Consider the following 22816-nt stretch of genomic DNA (forward strand, 5'->3'; position numbering starts at 1 on the left):
CCAACCAAGTCATATGCTTAAGCTGAGAATCCAAGGTGCCTCTCCCGGATGGGCTTTATTGACCCCAAATCTCCATGACTCAGGTTCCGGTGGCGGTGTAGCCTTTCCCTGAGCCATGCAACAGGTACCCCCTAATATGACGTACTTTAGGTCTTACATTTGCCTCTTGCGAAATTTTATTCGCGAACTAGGGTGTACGCCATAAAGGTTCGCCCCTTTCTTTTATGTCATTGTTCTGTGATTATCTCTGCGAAAATTTCGCACATCATGATCTTGTTTTGATATGAGTAATCTTGCAATTATTCTTTCAGAATCCATAACTTCTCAAAGCTTCTTACGGATAATATCTTTTTAAGTACAACCTGTTCCATGGTCTGTCAATCTATGACCAACATCTCTCCTTCTGGATCCATTAATCTATAAGCTCCTGTTCCAACTATTCCTTAATGATGTAAGGTCCATCCCATTTTTTCGCTAATTTTCCACCATTTTCTCGCTGATATATTGGTGTTTCTCGCAGAACTAAATCTCCTGGTTGAAATTCGCGTATTTTGACACGTTTATTATATTCTCGGGCTAATCTTCGCTGATAATTCTCCATATGTTGTAAAGCTTTTTCTCTTCTTTCTTCTAATTCATCAAGTTTTTTAAAATAAGCCCGCACTAAGATTTTTCTCCCAAGCTTCTCTTTTTGTTGTCGGAATAACAACTTCTGTTGGTAACACCGCTTCAACTCCGTATGTTAAACAAAAAGGTGACATTCCAGTAGCTTCTCTTCTAGTTGTATTATAAGCCCATACTGCATTATGTACTTGTTCGCACCATGCTCTGTGATGTCCTTCCAATTTCTTCTTTAATATATCTGCAATTGTTTTTTTGTTGCTTCTACTTGCCCATTAGCTTGTGGATACAAAGGAGTGACTTTCCACATTTTATCTTGAATGCATTAATAAGTAACATTTCTATATTCTGTCCTTCAAACTGTTTCCCATTATCAGATACCAACTGTGCAGGAATTCCAAATCTGCAAATGATATTTTCGAATATGAATGTAAAGATATCTTTGTCGCGAATATGTTGTACTGCCTTCACTTCTGTCCATTTTGTGAAATAATCTGTTGCGACTATTAAGTATCTTCTTTGTCCAGCCTGGTAAAAATGGCCCCACAATATCTAAGCCCCATTTCCAAAGGCCACACACTGGTTGAAGATGACAATGGTGCTCCAGGTGCATGTATTTTCTTTCCATGCCGCTGACAATCTTCGCAACGTCTTGATATTTGTTTTGCATCTTCATGCATGTATGGCCAGTAATAACCTTGCATTTTTGCTCTATGTGCCAAAGATCTTCCTCCACTATGATTGCCAGCATCCCCACTATGTAACATTTTAGCACCTTTTCTCCTTCCTCTCGTGTCAAACATCTGAGTGATGGTCCACTAAAGGATTTTCGGTATAGCAACCCATCTCTTAATTCATAATTCGTTGCTCGGCTTTTTAACTTGTGTGTTTCCAATCTATTTCTTGGTGTTTCTCCTTTCGCCAAATATGCATGAAGTTCCATTCTCCAGTCTGCGATATTGTTATTTGTTCTTCTTTTTCATTATCTATTATCAACATCCACATCTTCTCTTTTATTGATTGATGGTGACAGAAGTGTTTGTATTTTTATGCATCTCGCAGTTGGATCTGTCATCATGCTTGAGATGAAAGCAAAAGCGTCTGCGAGTCTATTATCCTTTCTTGAAATGTGCCTCCATTTTATTTTTGGGATTTTCGCTGACAATTCTTCAACCAGCTTCTTGTATTTCTTCAAGGATGGTTCATTTGTAGTATACTCTCCTTTATTTGGCGAATAACTAGCTGCGAATCACTAGTGATCCTGGCATTTTCTAGTTTCATTTCTATTGCGAATTTTAAGGCATGTATCACAGCTTCATATTTGTTTCATTATTAGTGGATGCAAATTCCAATCTGAATGAAAAAGCCATCTTTATTCCTTCTGGAAATTAAAACAATTCCAACTCCATTTCCTTCTCCATTTGATGATCCATCTACCAATATTCCCATCTATTTGGTTCTGTTAATAAATCTTTTGGATCTCCATGTTCTTCTTCTACATCCATCATTTCTTCTACTGCTTCATCTTCTTCTAAAGGAAATTCTGCCAAGAAATCGCAACAACTTGTGATTTTGGTGAAGACAAAATTTCATATTTAATATCAAAGTGGCCTACTTGTGCATTCCATCTCCACCTTCCTGATCTTTTAGAATTCTTCATCACTGATTCAATTGGTACTTTTGTTAATACCTTTATCTTGTGTGCTTGAAAGTATATGCGGAGCTTAAATGATGCATAAACTAATGCTAAGATTAACTTTTCAATCTTTGAGTAATTCTTTCGGCAGTATTAAAAGTTTTGCTAATGTAATAAATGGGTTTCTCCACTCCTGCGTCTACTCGCAATAACACACACTTAATGCATGCGACGTGTCGCAAGAAGATCAATAATTCTTCTCCTGATTCTGCTTTTGTAAAATAGTTGTATTCATAAGATGTTCTTTGATTCCTTGAAAAGCTTTTCACATTCATCACTCCATTTAAATTTTGCACCCTTCTTGAGTATATCGAAAAAATATTTGCATTTGTCTGATGATCGCGAAATGAATCTCCCCAGCGAAGCTAGAAGCCCATTCAACTTTTGTACATCTTTTATTGTTGCTGGTGTTGGCATGTCACGAACTGCTTGCACTTTTTCTGGATCAACTTGTATTCCTTCCTTTCATACAATGTAGCCTAAAAAATTTCCCGATGCAACTCCAATAGTACACTTATCATGATTCAATTTAATGTTATACTGCCGCATTTGTTCAAAAATCTCCCTCAAATCTTGTACATGGTCTTTAGCTTCTTTGCTCTTTACTAACATGTCATCCACGTATACTTCTAACGTCTTGTGTATCCATTTTGCGAACACCTTCTCTACCATTCTTTGGTATGTCGCTCCCGCATTTCGCAAACCAAATGGCATTTTCGTGTAACAATATAAACCTATAGGGGCAAAGAAAGCAGTATGTTCTTGATCTTCTTCAACGAGAGGGATTTGGTTATACCCTTTGTATCCATCTAAAGATGATACCCTATCATTTCCCGCTGCGGATTCCACCATTTGAGGAATATCTGGTAACGGAAAACTATCTTTGGGGCAAGCTTTGTTTAAATCAGTGAAATCTATGCAAATCCTGATTCCTTTGTTTTTCTTTGGGACAATGACCATATTCGCTATCCATTCTGGGTATTTAGATTCTCTTATAATTCCTGCCTCAAGCATTTTCTGTAATTCTTCTTTTATTTGGGAATGGTAAGTTGTTGCAATTTTTCTTATTCTCTGTTTAAATGGTCTCATATTTTTGTTAATCTCCAACTTGTGGCATGCAATTGATGGATCTATTTCCGGTATCTCATCCATGCTTCCTGCGAAAACATCTTTATATTCTCGCAACAAGTTAACAATTCTTTCTTCTTCTTCCTTATCCATTTTGGTTCCGATTCTCAATATTAGAGGTTCCTCTATAGTCACAATGTTTATTTCTTTTGTTGGTTCTGCGACAGTGTAACTGGGTTTAGGTTCTCCCATTGGTGTTGGTTCTTTTATCGTTTTCATAGGCTCTTCTCCTTCTTCCGAAATTTCGCTAGGTATTCCTTTGCCTTCTTTTGACCTTATCATATATACTCTAAATTCTTCTTCCTTCTTTGCTTCCTTTGCCAATTTTCTGCGAAATTGTTTCTTTTTTGCTTGTCCTTCATAATGTTTTACTTCAATTTGATGACATAATTTCGCATTGTCAACATCTCCTCTGATTTCACCTATTCCATTTGGAGTGGGGAATTTAATACATTGATGCAACGTTGATACCACAACTTTTATCGCATGTATCCATGATCTTCCTAATAACATATTATATCGCGATTCCATATCCACCACGCACAATGTTACATGTGTTTCGATTTCTCCAAGTGGAATTCGTACCACTATTTCTTCTTTAGGTTTTGTTGTGGATTTTCCAAAGTCGTGAACAAAATATGTTGAACTGGACATTTCTTCGTCTTTAAATCTCATTCCCCGGAATGCATGATAGAATATTATATCAACTGAACTTCCTGTATCGATTAAAGTTCTGTTCAACATCCATTCTCCTGTGGATTTTATTGTTGTCTCCTTCTCTTTTCGTGTAATAGGCATTGTGATGACCAACGGAGATGTATGGTTCAAATTTTCTTTTGGTATTTCTTCCGCCATGAACGCAATTTTTTGCTTTTCCCAATCTTTCAAGGGTGATGTTTTTTCTACCGCCATAATTTTCTTTCCTTCAAAATTTCGTTTATGTATTCTTCCTTTGATGTTTTCATGGAATTCATTAATCAAGCTTTTTTTTATCATATTACACTCCAATCTTTTGCCATTTTCATTAATTCTATTCATCTTTCTTCTAACTGATTCACTGATTTATTTAATCACTTTCTTGATTTGAATATTCCCAATCAACAATCTTCAACTTTCGATCTTCAATTTCCTGTTTCTAGCGCCATTATGTAGTTGCAGGAAATCCTACACTACACCCCTCATATGATTTCATTGTTGATCAACTCATTTTTAGGTTTACACTCTTAATGTTATTGATTAATTTTTTAATGTTCTTACAAGAAAGATAAAGAAGTTAAAAATGATCTCTGCTCTGAACTTTCTCTCTCCTATTTACTTGTTTCTTACTCAAAAAAGATCTCTCCCATCTTTACAACTTGAATGACTATTTAAAGGGAAATACATAGTGGATGACAGCTAATTCTGTCCTTTATTTTCGGATATGGCTTGCGACATTCTCGCAACCTTACAAATGTTAATTTCGCAAGTTCTCTAATCTTCACAGGACTATCACATCTTTCTCATGATCCTAGTTGACGTCGTTTGTTATATTCTTCCTGAAATTGTTCTGTGACGCTATTGTGATGTGCCTTTGATAATTTCGCTGAGACATTATTGTTGCGATATTCTGATCCTACGTTGCAGAATCATCTAGGATCATGTTTTAGATCAAACCTAAAAATTGTTGGCTATGGTACCAACTAATGTAGCACTTGTTTGAGATGAATACAACACATAGGTTGTAGAGGATGCGAAGGAAGATGTTGATGGTGGATTTTCGATAAAGGCTAAAGTCGTAAAATCATTATACTGCATGTTTCTGACACGGCTTCAGGAATGTATGTGAAACTCATATTTTATGATCCGTGAACCATTTCACAACCTCTGACTGAGCGAACATCCTCTCAGAGCTATGATGAATATATTCCTCGAAAAGCCTCTTAACTGAGCTTTCGACCCTTCACACATTTCATAATCACCTCTACATAGAATCAAAATGATTGGCGGCTCCTAGACATATTGCATGCTAGTATAGAGCCTAACGTCTTCAGGACGTCACACTATTTGTTGTTCCCTGACTATGTAGAGAGAACGTGTATAGAATCTCTTAACGATTGGACGGATCCTAGACATATTGCATGCTAGTATAAAGCGCTGACGTCTTCAGGACGTCACACTGTTTGTTGTTCCATGACTATACGCCCCCAATATTCAGAACGAGTATGAATGATGCTTTCATTATACCTCGATTCTCGAATAAACCAGCTCCTAGACATATCACTTGCTAGTATAAAGCAATTCATAGATTAATTCTAGAGTGTCATTCATCAATTGAATTCCTAGAAAATAATCTATTTATCTCATTACTTTGTTCCATGGCCGATCCTCGGCTGGATACCATGGATTAGTAATAGATAATCATTATATCTCATTACTCCCGTCCATGGCTGATCCTCAGCTGGATTCCATAAATTAGTAATAGATGATCATTCTATCTCATTACTCCATGACTGATTCTCAGCGAATTTTATGGATTAGTAATAGATACTCAATTTATTTTATTACTCCGTTTCACGGATGATTCTCAGCCGAATTCCATGAATTAGTAATAGATATTCACTGATCGGCAATCTAGGCCACCACTTAGTAAGCCCCGAGAAAATGGTGCGAATGTACTAAGCAATAATGCACGAACGAGCACCCGAATGCATGAACGAGCATTCAAAAATATGGACGAACGAGGAAACCTATGCAAAATAGGGAGAAAAATAATATTAATAAAATAATAAAGAGGCGTCTATGGGGACCGGGCCCACCATGCCGTCGTGGTCGGTCCCGCGCCTCCTCTTTTTATTTTATCTTATTTTACTATTTTTCCTAATCTCATGAAAACTCTTTCATTCGAGCAAACTTCCTTGTTTGAGCAAAACTCTTAGTTTCTGCATATTTTCCTTCAGACGATGAAAAGATAGTAAAAAAAAATAGGGAAGGGTGTCACGGGACCGGACCACATATCCGGCCGGCCATACCCTACCATGACCGGTCCCACACCTTACAATTCCTTATTTTCTTATTATTATTATTTCCTTCATCTCATGAAACTCCTTCATTTGAGCAAAAACCCTAGTTTTTCATATTTTCTCAAATATTGCTCAAACCATCAAAAAGCCAAAAAATCAAACGGTCACATGACCGACTAGGATACTCACAGAATATATTAAAATATTATTATTTTAATATTCTAAAAATATTGGTCGCACGAGCAAAGTTCTACCTGCTCATTTGAGCGAAATCGAGAGTTTCAGTCAAGATCATACTCTTATGAAAATCCAAAATATTGCTCAAACGTGCACCAGAAAATACCAAAATTCTCAGGACTGAGACAAGGAAACTATGGTGACACGGGCATGCCACCTTTACCGACGAAGGTATGCCCTTAGGCTTGCAAGGAGCCGGTCCCACACTCTTTCACAATTTTGATCTAATTAATCATAATTGGGTTCAAACTCTTTCCGACCAACTTGGAACTTGTTCAAACGACCACCAACTTGTCCCAAGACCGCCAAGGGCCGGTTTTATACCCCTTGGTCGGCCCCTCACTTCTCCATAATTAGGTTTTAATTCCTAATGCTCAGACGAGCACTATTTTAATAAATGATTAAACCAGCATCCTTTCACCAACTGGTCTTCAGAGGACTTTGGTGCATGCTCATTCGAGCACCTGGACGCTACATGGTCGGCTCATCATCCCATGTAGCCGGTCCTCTCTCACTCAGTGATTGATTTTCAGTAAATTATCAATTTATCAAGAATCGATCAAAATTAGGGTTTTGAACCGAATGCTCTGCAAATCATGATTCTGAGCAAGTTCAAGCACTATAATTTTATGTTGATCCAACAATCAACATTTTGGTTAATTATATAATATTTGTTCCATATATCAATATTTTATTTGGTCCAGTTACCAATAACTGAGCAATATTGCTCAAGGGGGAAATATTTGCTCAAACGAGCAATATTCGCTTAAACTAGCAATATTTATTTTTCTCATCTACACGATCAACTGGGTTTAGAACTCATTGATTCAACTATCAATTTCCGTACTGAGCAATATTCCTCATGTTTCACTCAACTATCAACATTCGAGAATGATCCAACAATCAATATTCTAATTTACATTTAATGTCTGGTCCTACTACCAACATTTTACTCGACTGAGAAACATGGTTCGAACGATCGACCATCCAATATTTCTGATTCCTACTTCATCATTCGATCATTCATGATATTTCTGTATAATTCAACAATATCTTTGATTTCTTGTCGAATATTCGACATATTTGAAAAAGCGGGGGGTCTAACAACCACACCCAATATTTCGATTATGAATCTGTATGGACTAACTCCAATATACTTTCTAGAGAATCAACTAGACAGTCAGACTCAATCTAGAGAAAAGTATATTGAGGAGTTAATATCTCTCACTTGATTTGATCTTTACTCAAGCAAATAAGAATTTGCGAGTCTTTATCAAATACAAGGATAATAAACTTGGATGGTACCAAAGACCAATATCCAAGGATCAATCAATTTCCAATCAACAACCAAAGGTTGGATTTCACAATTGATCGATACAAACGCACAATCTGTGATATTTTAATTATATAATAAAATATAATGCGGAATAGAAATAACACAGACACCAGAAATTTTGTTAACGAGGAAACCGCAAATGTAGAAAACCCCCGGGACCTAGTCCAGATTGAACACCACACCGTATTAAGCCCCTACAACCACTAGCCTACTACGAAATAACTTCGGTCTGGACTATAGTTGAACCCTAATCAATATCACACTGATTCAAGGTACAGTTGCGCTCCTTACATCTCTGATCCCAGCAGGATACTACGCACTTGATTCCCTTAGTTGATCTCACCCACAACCAAGAGTTGCTACGACCCAAAGTCAAAGACTTTAATAAACAAATCTGTATCACACAGAAAAGTCTACGATAATAGATAAATCTGTCTCCCAGAGATAAACCTACAAGTTTTATTCCGTCTTTTGATAAAATCAAGGTGAACATGAACCAATTGATAAACCAGACTTATATTCCCGAATAACAGCCTAGTATTATCAATCACCTCACAATAATCTAAATCGTATGGTAGCGAAACTAGATATTGCGGAATCACAAACGATGAGACGAAGATGTTTGTGATTTCTTTTTATCTTGCACTATCGAAGATATAATCTCAAGCCAATCTTACAATTGAACTCGTACGATAGAAAATGGCAAGATCAGATCGCCCAACTACAAGAGAAGTAGTTTCGTCTGGCTTCACAATCCCAATGAAGTCTTTAAGTCGTTAACCGGCAGGGTCTCGAGAAGAAACCTACGGTTAAAAGAGAATCGACTCTAGCAAACCAACTAGTATCAGACAGGAGGTGTAGGGATTAGGATTTCCAGTTGCTAGACGTCTCCCTTATATAGTTTTCAAATAAGGGTTTGCAATCCAAGTTACCTTGGTAACAAAGCATTCAATATTCACCGTTAGATGAAAAACCTGATTTATCCAAGCTAATATCTTTCAACCGTTAGATCGAAACTTAGCTTGTCACACATACAAATGAAATGCATTCATTTAGGTTTGAGTAACCGTACCTAAACGTGTACACTTATTTGGTTCACAAATAGTTAATCAATGGTTAGCCATATGAGCACTTTTATATTAACCGTATTCATCTTTCTCATAACTAGTTCAAATGATTGTTCAATTGCTTAAATCTTTATACATAGACACAATTGAAACAAAATCGGTTTGATTCACTTGAATCAATTCATGAACAATATAGCCACGGTTTGCAAAGATTGCATTCCTTATTGATTTATTTTTTAAGTTCATGAACTTCCGATTTGAGAAATATAACCAGCTTAGGTACGCATACGGGTATGTGTACCATAGCAACCAGACTTGAGTTTGAAAACTCAGCAGAAATTTTCGGTTTGAAAACTTTCGTGGGTACGCGTACGGGTACGCATACCTAGGTGACTAGTTTTTCAGTTTGCAAACTTCACAAACTACAGCAGAAATTTTCGGTATGAAAACTTCCGCCAGTACGCGTACGGGTACTCGTACCTAACCTGTCTCCTTCACCAATACCGCATGCACACATATGCACGCACTTGGTTTCCGGCACATGGATTTATACGCTAATGTGCGAATACACTATATATGCTTATATCCATAGTTGGTTACGTAATCTCAACTCTATATTTCAATCATTGAAACATTCTTCTATAATGTTATAATAGTCGTTAGACATAAAGAATCGACTATCGTCATCAAAGCTATTTTCAAGATTGAAATGTCATCATGACTTTCATCACGGGTAAAGATGAAAATGGTTAAATAAAAAGCTTACCAACACATATTTCGAGAAAAAGATAGGCGAGTAAACTCGGCTCGAAATAGCAAATGTGTATGTATGAAAACTATCATACTTATACGACTTTTGTCTCAAGAGTAGGAGATAGAGTAGATAGACTTTTGAGTGACATATGAGTTCAAGTCTCCACATACCTTTTGGTAGGATGAAGTTCCACTGGTTCCTTGAGAAGTTCTTCGTCTTCGTAAGATAATCGCCATGGAGTATGGACCTCAACTATTCCTAACTATCCTAGACCGAGACTTAGTCACAAGTAAACTAGAAATCAAGACATATAGTTTTGATCACTAACATTGAAAAACATGCTTGAGATAGCAACGCATGCGATTTCGACTAGCAATGCTCTAACAATATCAAAATGAGTCCTCGATCGAGCAACTTCATCGGACGATCGATCCAAATTATCACAATATCATATCAAAACTCAACGTCTGAATATCATTACTGTCTCAACAGATATCTTATCTTCAATGCATGAGTCTCAGAGCATACCACATTCGTTCATTATGCTCGACTCATCAAGGCTTAGACTCATTGTCTAGTTAAGTCAACAGATGACTAATTAAATACACGTCAGCCTTGCAGACTCCACATTCATGAGACATCAATCATGTCACATGGGAGGATATTAATTAGGGTTTTGGTCTGGCGGCCTACAGAACGTATGTTCATCCACGATGAGAAATGTGAGTAGTCGTGCAAGAAGTTGAAGGAGTTAGCAAAGTAGTGGGTGAACAATCAACCAAGTCTCTGCACGAACTGGAACTGGTTTAACCACGATTTCCCACTTTTCCACTCTTTCACTCGAGCAACCGTCACACTTACTGGGATCAATGTGTCTACTATTCTTGCAATATAAATAAGTCTCTGAATCCATGATTGAACGGGAGAAGAATTCTCATTTGAGCAATCACTCTAAAGAATTCAATCAATCAACCACAACTTATTCGAACTCAACAGTTCACAAAAAACTTGCAGAAATCATCACACATCCAAAATCCTTGATCATCATTGGTCTCACACACTTCTCAGCTTCTCTCCTACAGATCGACCTCTTCCCTCTTTGTGACTGAATTGACTATGGAATGACCATTGTCCTGGTTTAGGCAGATTGATCTCTCGAACTCAAAGCACTCCCGTGCAGTGCATATGTTTGAGGTTAAGCAGTTTGCTCGATCGAGGAGTATCGTCCGCACGGTCATCTCTTCACTTCCTAAAAAACCAGCAAATCGTTTTGCCCCATCAACAGAAGAATAGGATGCGAAAGAGACGAAGTCAATTTTATCAAGTTTGAAAGAAAGAAGAAGATAAGCTACTCTACAAAAGAGGTTGTTTCAATAACTTGATAATAATAATCGTATTCTAGCAAGAACGAGAATACATGTTGATGTAGATTTTAGATAACCAAAATTAATGATTAAATGAAACCCAGTTATATCCGCAAGCGCACAGGTCAATAGTAATATAAATAGCAAATGTGGTTCGTTCCCACAGGGAGTGTGAAATACTTACCCATTAATACCAAAAATTAAATAATCAACAAGATAATGTTTTAAGGATTTTTAGAAATTCGGAACAAAATGAAATGATAAGTAATTTAAAGATAAACAAAACGAGCGTGGGTTATTAGGATTTTCGGTTTCCACCAATTAATTATGCAAACTCTACTAATCTTTAAAAGTATATTCCATGATTTTTCAAATACTGTTTCTCCGCTATATTTGTCTTCGCTTCATGAGTAGTGATTCTAAAGCATTACCTATCTATCCTTGCATACCACGTCTAAGGATTTAACCGAAGCACGCAGTATCAATTCGAAAGCATAAATAATCTAGAAAATCACATCAACAATAGCATACCAAGCCAAATGAAGAAAAACTATTAATCAATCAACTCATTATTAAGCATATAAATATAGATTTTTCATAATAAAATTGGGTTCTACCTAGACCCTAACATAGCTTTAGCTAGCCATGGCTTTCACAAAAAACCATCAAAAGATTAAAATCAAATAGCTAAGCAAAAATGAAGAAGAAAAACTCCAAAATCCTTCTCCTGTTTCTCTTCCCGCTCTATGGCCGGGCGCCCCCTGGTATATTTTGAAACAACACATAAATATAGCTCACAAATGAAGTCACGTTTTTCTTCTTCGTCGCCACATCACCTCCCAATAGAAGTCTTCCACATGTCATGAAAATATAAATTCACCCAATGATGTTGTGCCGCGTGTCATAATATGACGAGACATTGTAAAGTATCACCGAATCTCCACTTTCAATAGTATATAAATTTCATTTAGAAAGCATGATATTTTCTTGCATGTGCTGGGTCCCACCTTAACTGTATTTGCAAAATGACGTCATTTGGCTTCAAATATTCCTTCAGATTCTTTATATAAATATAGAAAGAGAACTTATGTAAGGACAAGATATATAATCTTTCCTTTTTCTTCATTTGCACGTGGTCATGGAGGTGATATTCTTCCATTCTTATGCTAACAACAATAAAGTCACTCTTGACCAATCTTAGGTGGCATTAGTGTGCTGACATCGACTCGCTTCACCATGCATTAATTGAGATTAAGAATTGTCTGCCCGTTGTGAACTCGTGAGTGCCAAGCCAGTGACACTAGCCAACTGAATTTTAATTCTGCCCACGTCTATAGGAATCGTGAACTTAATCATGTACTCCTTTTTCCTTGCAAGTTCATAAGGCTCCGTTTATGTTTGGTGCCGCGCAGTGGTGCTGATACATATGAATACAAGGCCAGCCACATTTACCCATTTTAGTCGCAAATGTCATTTGTTGTTTATTTAATCACTTATTTCTCAGGTGATTGGATTTGTTTGTAATTCCTGCAAAAGCCTTAAAACAATATTATTAGCCAAAATATCAAGTCCTAACTAATATAAATATGGGCATAAAATGTAGCACTTTCGTACTTATCACCTGTTTATATAGGCATGACACAAGTCCTAAAATAAGAAAACTTTTAAAAGAAGAAACAAAATAAAACAAGAAATGATAAACTTGAGAAGCAAGTTAAGAAGCTTCCAGAGATGTTCTACATCACATACCCATAAACCATTGCATATATTGTTAATATAAATTATTTAAATCTAATCATAAAAAACAATTTATCCCCTTGAAAGTTTATACAATCAATGTTTCAATTTATCCACTAAATTTAGTTTTTAACAGATAAAAGAAAAAAAATTAAGTAATCAGAGTGACATGATAACTGAATTAATAATTTACCTTGCACTGTATTTTTTTCAAAACAAATACTCCTTTAATCTTTTTTCCTCTTTTTTTAAAGCATGATTTTTGTTCTCTTATAGTTAAGAGAAGAGAAAAACCAACATTGCTAATGGGGGTGCCGGATTATTGGGGAGGATACCAAAATCCATATAAGACAGAGAATTTTTTTAGTTTGTCTCATATAAATTTTGGTGCCCTCCCAATAAACTGGTACCCCAATTAACAGCCATGAGAAAAACGAGAAAACTAACCGACGTATAAAAGGAAAGAAGTAAAGAAAAAAGTGAGAAAGAAACGTGTTCATTTGTGTTAATAGTATTCCAAAGTGCGTCCCAGGTATTACTCTATACTCATAACATGTTTTGTTAATATGTCAGGAATACAAAGCATAGTTTGGCTAACTTAGCCTTGATTAAGAGTGGCTGAGATTTATCTAGGAAGAAAATAAATATACGGCTATAGTCTGTTCACCTTAACAATTATAAATATTTTATTAATTAGTTTTTTATTATTTTCTTATAATTAATGATTAATTAATTTTTTATATAAATGTCCCCTTAATTAATCTTATAAATACATATTTTTATGAATTATTAATTTTACTAAAAGTCATGGTATTACTAAATGGTGGTAGTAGAAGAAGTAATGAGTGGTAAAATGGTGGCGGGTGTTTGTGAGTGCTAGAAGCGGTAACATTACTGGTGGTAGAAGAAATAGTGGCGGTGGTTGATTTTTACGGTGGTGGTTGTTAGTGAATAATAGTAGAAAATAATAGTTTCGTGTCTTTACAAAACATGCAATACTGTATTCTGAAAGATGTAGTTGGCTGTTTTTAGCATGATTGGTAAGGTTAAAAACCAAATATTCAATGATGGTACCAGATCATATAAGACAATATGATCATGACCGCTGGATCACCCAAATGGTATCCCTACTATATATGGTCCCTGATCGAATAAATCATGGTTTTTAGTGTTAAAATAAAATTGATTACAATATAAAGAGAACATGACAAAAGAATGGAAAAAATTAATTGACGACTTAAGTTTGTTCAATCTAAACTTTATACATGACGTTTGTGATTAAATTAAAAGCACGCCCAACTTCCGAGGGATGGCAGTAGTGGCGGTGGGGGAAAGAAGTGGTATCCGGTGATTTTATAGTGGTGGCAGGTGATGGTGAGTAGTAATATATTATGTTGATTATGTTTCGCCATAAATCGGTTAACATTATAAAGCAAACAAGATGTAGTCGACCGTCTTAATGATAAAATAAATTCGGTTAAAATACATGACAATCAAAAAAACACTAGAATCCCATGCTATATAATAGCTGCAAACGAACGGTATGAGTAAAAATTAGTACACAATAAAATAACTTACTATTGAGTCGTACTGTTGCTGCAAAGGTTATATTCTATCTAGCTGATCTTTTTTTCCGTTTCTTTGTTCAGTATTATAAAACAAAGTTGGCTGAAGTTAGTCAACATAAATAGCGATCTTGATTTGCCCTCCCAATTGGCAAATTCATGGTTGTGGTCGATTCTATGAATACACCCTTTAATCTAGAAATAATGTATTATGTGTTCTCTTTTTCCCATCTCAAAATTCAGAAGCAAAGCGGAGAATTTGATCGACTGAAAAAAATAAACCTACATTCTCATAAAACTAAACAATTGATTCTCTCAATCACATCCGGTAGGAGAAGTGGATTAAAAAACTTTAATTCTTCACTTTTGAGCAAACCTAAATCAAAAATAAATTTGGGAAGGAGATATAGATTATAAAGACAAAAGAACTTAAATCCAAGACATACTTCCGCTCAACCTTTTTTCCTTGATGATTTGGTATCATCCTCGAAATATTTGATATTTGTCTTAATTTATCAATTGTTTTTGGTATTGTCCTCAAAATTTGTTCAGGGAGAAGACAAATCAATGGTTCTTTACATAAGTGTTTATAAGTGACTATATGATTGAAAGTTAGAAATTCATCTAACGGTCTTAATATGTGATCATGTACATCGGACTTGTCTCATTAATTTCTCATAATAAATATTTCATTAATTCCTTATAATAAATATTCTATTAATTATCATAATAAATATATACTCCAACTAAACAACTTTATTATAATTACGTTAATAGATATTAGGGGATGGTCAGTATGGTATTTGTGAGTGTTGGTGCATGAAATCGATGACGATAATGATGCTGGTGGAAAAGGTAATGGTAATGGGTGATTGTGGTGATGGTACTGCAGTTGGTCAATGTAATAGTGTGCAATGTTTATTCAGTGTCGTTGTGACGGGCTGAATATTTCTGGTTTGACTAAACTCAATAGAGCTAGAAATCACATTATATACTTGGAGTGTGATTAACATTTTTGTATCTGCCCTAATAGTTAAAAGTGCAACTATTATCTTCACACACGTGTACACATGGTGGTGCACGTGTCCTTCTTAGAGAAAAGAAAATAAAAAGATGCAGCCGGAGAAAAGGAGGGGGGTCTTTTTCTTTCTTCTTCGAAGATTATTTTTCTTACCTTCACCTTTCTGGCTCTTTTCCTTTTTCTCTTTAACTGGTGCATTTCTTCTCTTATTGAAAAACAAATTAAAGAACATTATTTGAATCATATTCATGTGTTAGTGAACCTTATAGAGACCCGAACATATTGGGTTGCTAATGTTGTTGAAAACATAGCAGTTAGGGTATCTTGTTCTGAGGTTTAGTTCGAGTAAGATGATGGCGGAGTATTTGGAGTTGTTGCCGTGATACGAGTGATGAGTGCATGTGATTGAAATGGTATCCTAGCATTTCATTGGGGGTTTGGAGAAATCTTATTAGTTTTGTATGCACTTGGAAAGAAATTTAATTCTAGAAAACAATATAGAGATCAATGTGGTTGTGGCTCAAATTGGTTATGGATGAAGGAGATTGGGGTGAAGTCAGAGATAGCACAAGTTTAGAGAACTTGGACTGTTTGGATTAGGAAATTGAAAAAAATAAAATAATAAATTATAAGAAGGTTTTGAAAATTGGGTGTGTGGATCCTATCGGAGATCTCGTTCATTTTTGGCCATGGACTACCATTGTGAGTATAAACAAGTCCTTTCATTTTAGAATTTTTGTTCTTAGCTTTCTGTCAATCTGAAAATCTGGTGTACTCTATGTGTTTGTTAAAAATCCTGAGCTAGTATATATTCGTTGATGAACAAAAATTTAATAGTTGATCTCCCTCATCCGAATATCTTGTTTAGTAATTTGTCTACCTGTTTATAGTAGAGAATGTTAGGGTTTATAATTATTAAGATATTTTATAAAGGTTTATTGACTAAACCTGATCAGGGAAGAAAAGATTTGGATTTTTGTATATGTGTGATGTTACAGAAATACTTGGATGGTTGGCGTATATGCTGCCACTTACTTTTGATGATAAAGTGATGATTTTTAGTAGTGAACAAATAAATATTGGTGTTGGTGATAGTGTGGTGCTGACTTGTGTTTCATCACCATGATGGTAATATGCTTCCTATCATTCCCATCGTATTATATATCTCCTAATCTCTACAGTACTGCACTATTTCTGTTGCCCCTATTTATCGCCTCTGCAAGGTCTTCCGTAAACTTTGGTTGGCATATTTTACTTGGAATCTCTAGCATGTTGTTTGGTTTAACCACCGACTTTGAGAAAATGGTAGACATTGTATTTGAAAAAAATAAAATAAAATTGAATGTGTTGATGCTTGCACGGTACCGAAAGTAGAGCAGTGATCGCAACTTGTTAAATCAAATAATATTTAGGCCGGTAGATTCTTAGTTGATATTGTTGTTTAGAATTTCTTGAGTTGTTCACTTTGGATTCAATCAATGTAAATCCTAATAGTATGTATGCCTACCCTTGGTAAAAGTTGATTAGTATTTCATAATCAGACTTATACTACAAAGAGTTGTAGTTTTGTGCTTTAGTGTTATCTAATCATAGAGATGATAGAAATGAGGATCACTGTGCATACTGTGCAAAAGGCTTATGTCCTTGGTCATTTATATGTGTTCCAATATCTATTTTAGCACATTCTTTTGCATTTGCGTCATACTGAGGAGGTTGATGCTCTGTTAAAATGGTTTGCAAAAATGTTTAAGTAATTTTATTTCTAGAGAAACAAGTTATTTGGATAATGCCAATTAAAAGGTTAAGGGAATCTCATCATTATAGCAAACTGGGTTAATAAATATAATGTGGGAATTTAATTATTATTATATGCTTAGTGTTTTCATAACGTTGGTGGTTGTTGCATTTGAACTGTAGTATTTCTCTTGTTTCAAGTGGCATCGTTTCCTCTTGTAGTGTTTCCTCAGTAAGTGGACAACCTTGGGTGCTAATATATTCTCATGCTTAATATTCATACTCTGTCAGAATCCTAATCTTAGGAGTTGTGGATGCGTGTGACGTCATATTTTAGATTAGTGTGTTGGATTAATTGGATAAGGGCTTAGCTAGACCAAGTAAGAGAATTTATGTTGTTGAGTACTATGTGCTACTACTAACTCACATTTCATTTCCTGAATGGTAAGTGTATTTTAGCTTGTTGTTATTCTTTTGTAGAACTTATGGGATATTTGTACGCCTTGTTATTCCTTTCTTCTCTTCTGCCTTTTGGTGTCTGCAATGGTGATCTATATTTAGTTGCAATTCACTGTTCAATCTTTATGGCCATGATTGTTTTCCATCGGCTACGAATTGGAGTACACTTGGAAAATGTAATATTTCAACCTGCTTGGTTTATGTAAGAACCCTTTAGTATATAGTGATGCCCGAGCCCTTGGTCACGGTATCTTTATCGTACCACCTATAAATTGATCATTATTTTTATTAACCCTCAAGCAATTTAAATTCATGTAATTATCCTTTGCAGCTGGCTTGTTTTGGTTATAGTGATACTTGTAAGCCGGTGTTGGTTAAGTGTTGGGTTCCAAAAGAAAGTAATTCATAATTCTGTGTTTGGCCTTTAGTCTTGATGATCGTGGTTTATATACTTCTCTACCTGACTTGCACTTACAAGTGCCGAACTGCCATCTTGGATTCTTTATTTTGTTCGATCCCTTGTGTTGATTAATTGAGCTCATTTGTTGTGTATTTGTTGTGCAGTGAGTACTTACTATGAATCCAGAGATAGTCTTTAGTATTTATAGATCTGTTACGTCTATCTCATCTTGGCAAGAAGTTATAAAAACTGGTAAACGACACTGGACTTTAAATGTAATTGCTAGACTTCTTTATTTTATATGTTTGACGTATGGAGAGATGCAAATAAATTGCACTTAGGCAGGTATGGACTTCAATAGACGATTAGGGATTTTGCTCGTGTCTTTTATATAGAAGAAATTCTTTTTGCAATTAAAATTAATAGCTTTTATAGCTTTTGGTTTTCCTTTGCTTGTATAAGAGTAGGTTTTCGCTCGTAATTCTTTATGTATACTGCAAATAAAATCAGTTTACTTGATATTCCAGTAAGAGATAGTTGCTACCATTGTCGGAAGTTCATACTATCTAAATAAATAGACGAACTACGGTCGTGCTTTATCCCTTCGAGCAACGGAGAGGGTACGTAGGCAGCCGCTATGCGGTTCATCACGACTCTACAAGGTTGTTCATATCATTTGAAAGTCTTGGTTACTGCTTTGCAGTTCCTACCATCTATTCAGAGATGATTGCAACCTTAGCAAGTATATATTTTGGGCAACTGGCCCGTGTTAATTTTGGGCAACTGGCCCGTGTTAATTTTGGCAACTGGCCGTCTGTTATTTTGGGCAACTGGCCCGTGCTAATTTTGGCAACTGGACGTATAAATTGCTAGAGTTGGCAACTAGCCGTATGAGTTTTTGGAGTTGGCAACTGGCCATCTTCCATTTTTGGCAACTGGCCATATAAGAATTGGAAACTTGCCATATATATCATTAGAATTGGCAACTGGCCATCTGAGTAATTAGAATTGGCAACTGGCCATTCCTCACCATTAAGAATTGGCTAGTGTGTGAGAAATATTTTTCCTCATAAATATGAAAATTATTTGTGGGGTTTTATGACCCTTGAAGTATCAAAGCATGTGTGTTTGTTTATAAAGCAGTTTGGGGTAATTCAATGGACATTTTGCAGGGTAGATTTCGAATTGATTCGAAAATGTTGCAAGTGCGATTTCTGAATGGCGAATCAGAGAGTCGGAACTTGCCAAGCGGGCTGAAACTTGGTTCGTTGGAAGTTCAGATTTTCCGATCCGTCACAGTTGGTATCAGAGCAGGTCCGGTTCATTCGGGACTGTGAGTCTGGGACTCGTCAGCGTTTTCTTTGTATTGGGACTACAGGTAATCCTCATTACTTCTAAGTTTTGTTTTGAACTTTGAGGACAAAGTTCTTTTAAAGGGATTAATGGTGTGACGGGCTGAATTATTTCTGGTTTGACTAAACTCAATAGAGCTAGAAATCACATTACTTACTTGGAGTGTGATTAACATTTTTGTGTCTGCCCTAATAGTTAAACGTGCAACTATTATCTTCACACACGTCTACACATGGTGGTGTACGTATCCTTCTTAGAGAAAAGAAAATAAAAAGATGCAGCCAGAGAAAACGAGGGGGGGTCTTTTTATTTCTTCTTCGATGATTATTTTTCTTCCCCTCACCTTTCTGCCTCTTTTCCTTTTTCTCTTTAACTGGTGCATTTCTTCTCTTCTTGAAAAACAAATCAAAGAACATGATTTGAATCATATTCATGTGTTAGTGAACCTTATAGAGACCCGAACATATTGGGTTGCTAATGTTGTTGAAAACATAACAGTTAGGGTATCTTATTCTGAGGTTTAGTTTGAGTAAGATGATGGCGGAGTATTTGGAGTTGTTGCCGTGATACGAGTGATGAGTGCATGTGATTGAAATGGTATCCTAGCATTTCATTGGGGGTTTGGAGAAATCTTATTAGTTTTGCATGGACTTGGAAAGAAATTCAATTCTAGAAAACAATCTAGATATAGATGTGGTTGTGGCTCAAATTGGTTATGGATGGAGGAGATTGGGGGTGAAGTCAGAGATAGCACAAGTTTGGAGAACTTGGACTGTTTGGATTAGGAAATTGAAAAAAATTAAATAATAAATTATAAGAAAGTTTTGGAAATTGGGTGTGTGGATCCTATCGGAGATCTCGTTCATTTTTGGCCATGGACTACCATTGTGAGTATAAACAAGTCCTTTAATTTTAGATTTTTTGTTCTTAGCTTTCTGTCAATATGAAAATTTGACGTACTCTATGTGTTTGTTAAAAATCCTGAGCTAGTATATATTCGTTGATGAACAAAAATTTAATAGTTGATCTCCCTCATCCGAATATCTTGTTTAGTAATTTGTCTACCTGTTTATAGTAGAGAATGTTAGGGTTTATAATTATTAAGATATTTTATAAAGGTTTATTGACTAAACCTGATCAGGGAAGAAAAGATTTGGATTTTTGTATATGTGTGATGTTACAGAAATACTTGGATGGTTGGCGTATATGCTGCCACTTACTTTTGATGATAAAGTGATGATTTTTAGTAGTGAACAAATAAATATTGGTGTTGGTGATAGTGTGGTGCTGACTTGTGTTTCATCACCATGATGGTAATATGCTTCCTATCATTCCCATCGTATTATATATCTCCTAATCTCTACAGTACTGCACTATTTCTGTTGCCCCTATTTATCGCCTCTGCAAGGTCTTCCGTAAACTTTGGTTGGCATATTTTACTTGGAATCTCTAGCATGTTGTTTGGTTTAACCACCGACTTTGAGAAAATGGTAGACATTGTATTTGAAAAAAATAAAATAAAATTGAATGTGTTGATGCTTGCACGGTACCGAAAGTAGAGCAGTGATCGCAACTTGTTAAATCAAATAATATTTAGGCCGGTAGATTCTTAGTTGATATTGTTGTTTAGAATTTCTTGAGTTGTTCACTTTGGATTCAATCAATGTAAATCCTAATAGTATGTATGCCTACCCTTGGTAAAAGTTGATTAGTATTTCATAATCAGACTTATACTACAAAGAGTTGTAGTTTTGTGCTTTAGTGTTATCTAATCATAGAGATGATAGAAATGAGGATCACTGTGCATACTGTGCAAAAGGCTTATGTCCTTGGTCATTTATATGTGTTCCAATATCTATTTTAGCACATTCTTTTGCATTTGCGTCATACTGAGGAGGTTGATGCTCTGTTAAAATGGTTTGCAAAAATGTTTAAGTAATTTTATTTCTAGAGAAACAAGTTATTTGGATAATGCCAATTAAAAGGTAAAGGGAATCTTATTATTATAGCATACTGGGTTAATAAACATAATGTGGGAATTTAATTATTATTATATGCTTAGTGTTTTCATAACGTTGGTGGTTATTTCATTTAAACTGTAGTATTTCTCTTGTTTCAAGTGGCATCGTTTCCTCTTGTAGTGTTTCCTCAGTAAGTGGACAACCTTGGGTGCTAATATATTCTCATGCTTAATATTCATACTCTGTCAGAATCCTAATCTTAGGAGTTGCGGATGCGTGTGACGGCATATTTTAGATTGGTGTGTTGGATTAATTGGATAAGGGCTTAGCTAGACCAAGTAAGAGAATTTATGTTGTTGAGTACTATGTGCTACTACTAACTCACATTTCATTTCCTGAATGGTAAGTGTATTTTAGCTTGTTCTTATCCTTTTGTAGAACTTATGGATATTTGTACGCCTTGTTATTCCTTTCTTCTCTTCTGCCTTTTGGTGTCTGCAATGGGTGATCTATATTTAGTTGCAATTCACTGTTCAATCTTTATGGGCATGATTGTTTTCCATCGGCTACGAATTGGAGTACACTTGGAAAATGAAATATTTCAACCTGCTTGGTTTATGTAAGAACCCTTTAGTATATAGTGATGCCCGAGCCCTTGGTCACGGTATCTGTATCGTACCACCTATAAATTGATCATTATTTTTATTAACCCCCAAGTAATTTAAATTCATGTAATTATCCCTTGCAGCTGACTTGTTTTGGTTATAGTGATACTTGTAAGCCGGTGTTGGTTAAGTGTTGGGTTCCAAAAGAAAGTAATTCAGAATTCTGTGTTTGGCCTTTAGTCTTGATGATCGTGGTTTATATACTTCTCTACCTGACTTGCACTTACAAGTGCCGAACTGCCATCTTGGATTCTTTATTTTGTTCGATCCCTTGTGTTGATTAATTGAGCTCATTTGTTGTGTATTTGTTGTGCAGTGAGTACTTGCTATGAATCCAGAGATAGTCTTTAGTATTTATAGATATGTTACGTCTTTCTCATCTTAGCAAGAAGTTATAAAATCTGGTAAACGACACTGGACTTTAAATGTAATTGCTAGATTTCTTTATTTTATATGTTTGACGTATGGAGAGATACAAATAAATTGCACTTAGGCAGGTATGGACTTCAATAGACGATTAGGGATTTTGCTCGTGTCTCCACTAATTTTTATATAGAAGAAATTCTTTTTGCAATTAAAATTAATAGCTTTTATAGCTTTTGGTTTTCCTTGACTTTTATAAGAGTAGGTTTCCGCTCGTAATTCTTTATGTATACTGCAAATAAAATCAGTTTACTTGATATTCCAGTAAGAGATAGTTGCCATCATTCTCGGCAGTT

The 22816-nt window shown here is 35.6% G+C and overlaps 1 long non-coding RNA gene across 1 annotated transcript; it reads left to right on the forward strand.

The window, feature by feature from the left end:
* Positions 1-15675: 15675 nt before the first annotated feature.
* LOC113356036 lies at positions 15676-21914 on the forward strand. Its single transcript, XR_003362780.1, has 3 exons — positions 15676-16227; positions 18283-18370; positions 19291-21914. It is a non-coding gene; the product is annotated as an uncharacterized LOC113356036 (long non-coding RNA).
* The last annotated feature ends 902 nt before the right edge of the window (positions 21915-22816 follow it).

This window comes from Papaver somniferum, chromosome 3 (assembly GCF_003573695.1).
Source record: "Papaver somniferum cultivar HN1 chromosome 3, ASM357369v1, whole genome shotgun sequence".
Taxonomy (NCBI): Eukaryota; Viridiplantae; Streptophyta; class Magnoliopsida; order Ranunculales; family Papaveraceae; genus Papaver; species Papaver somniferum.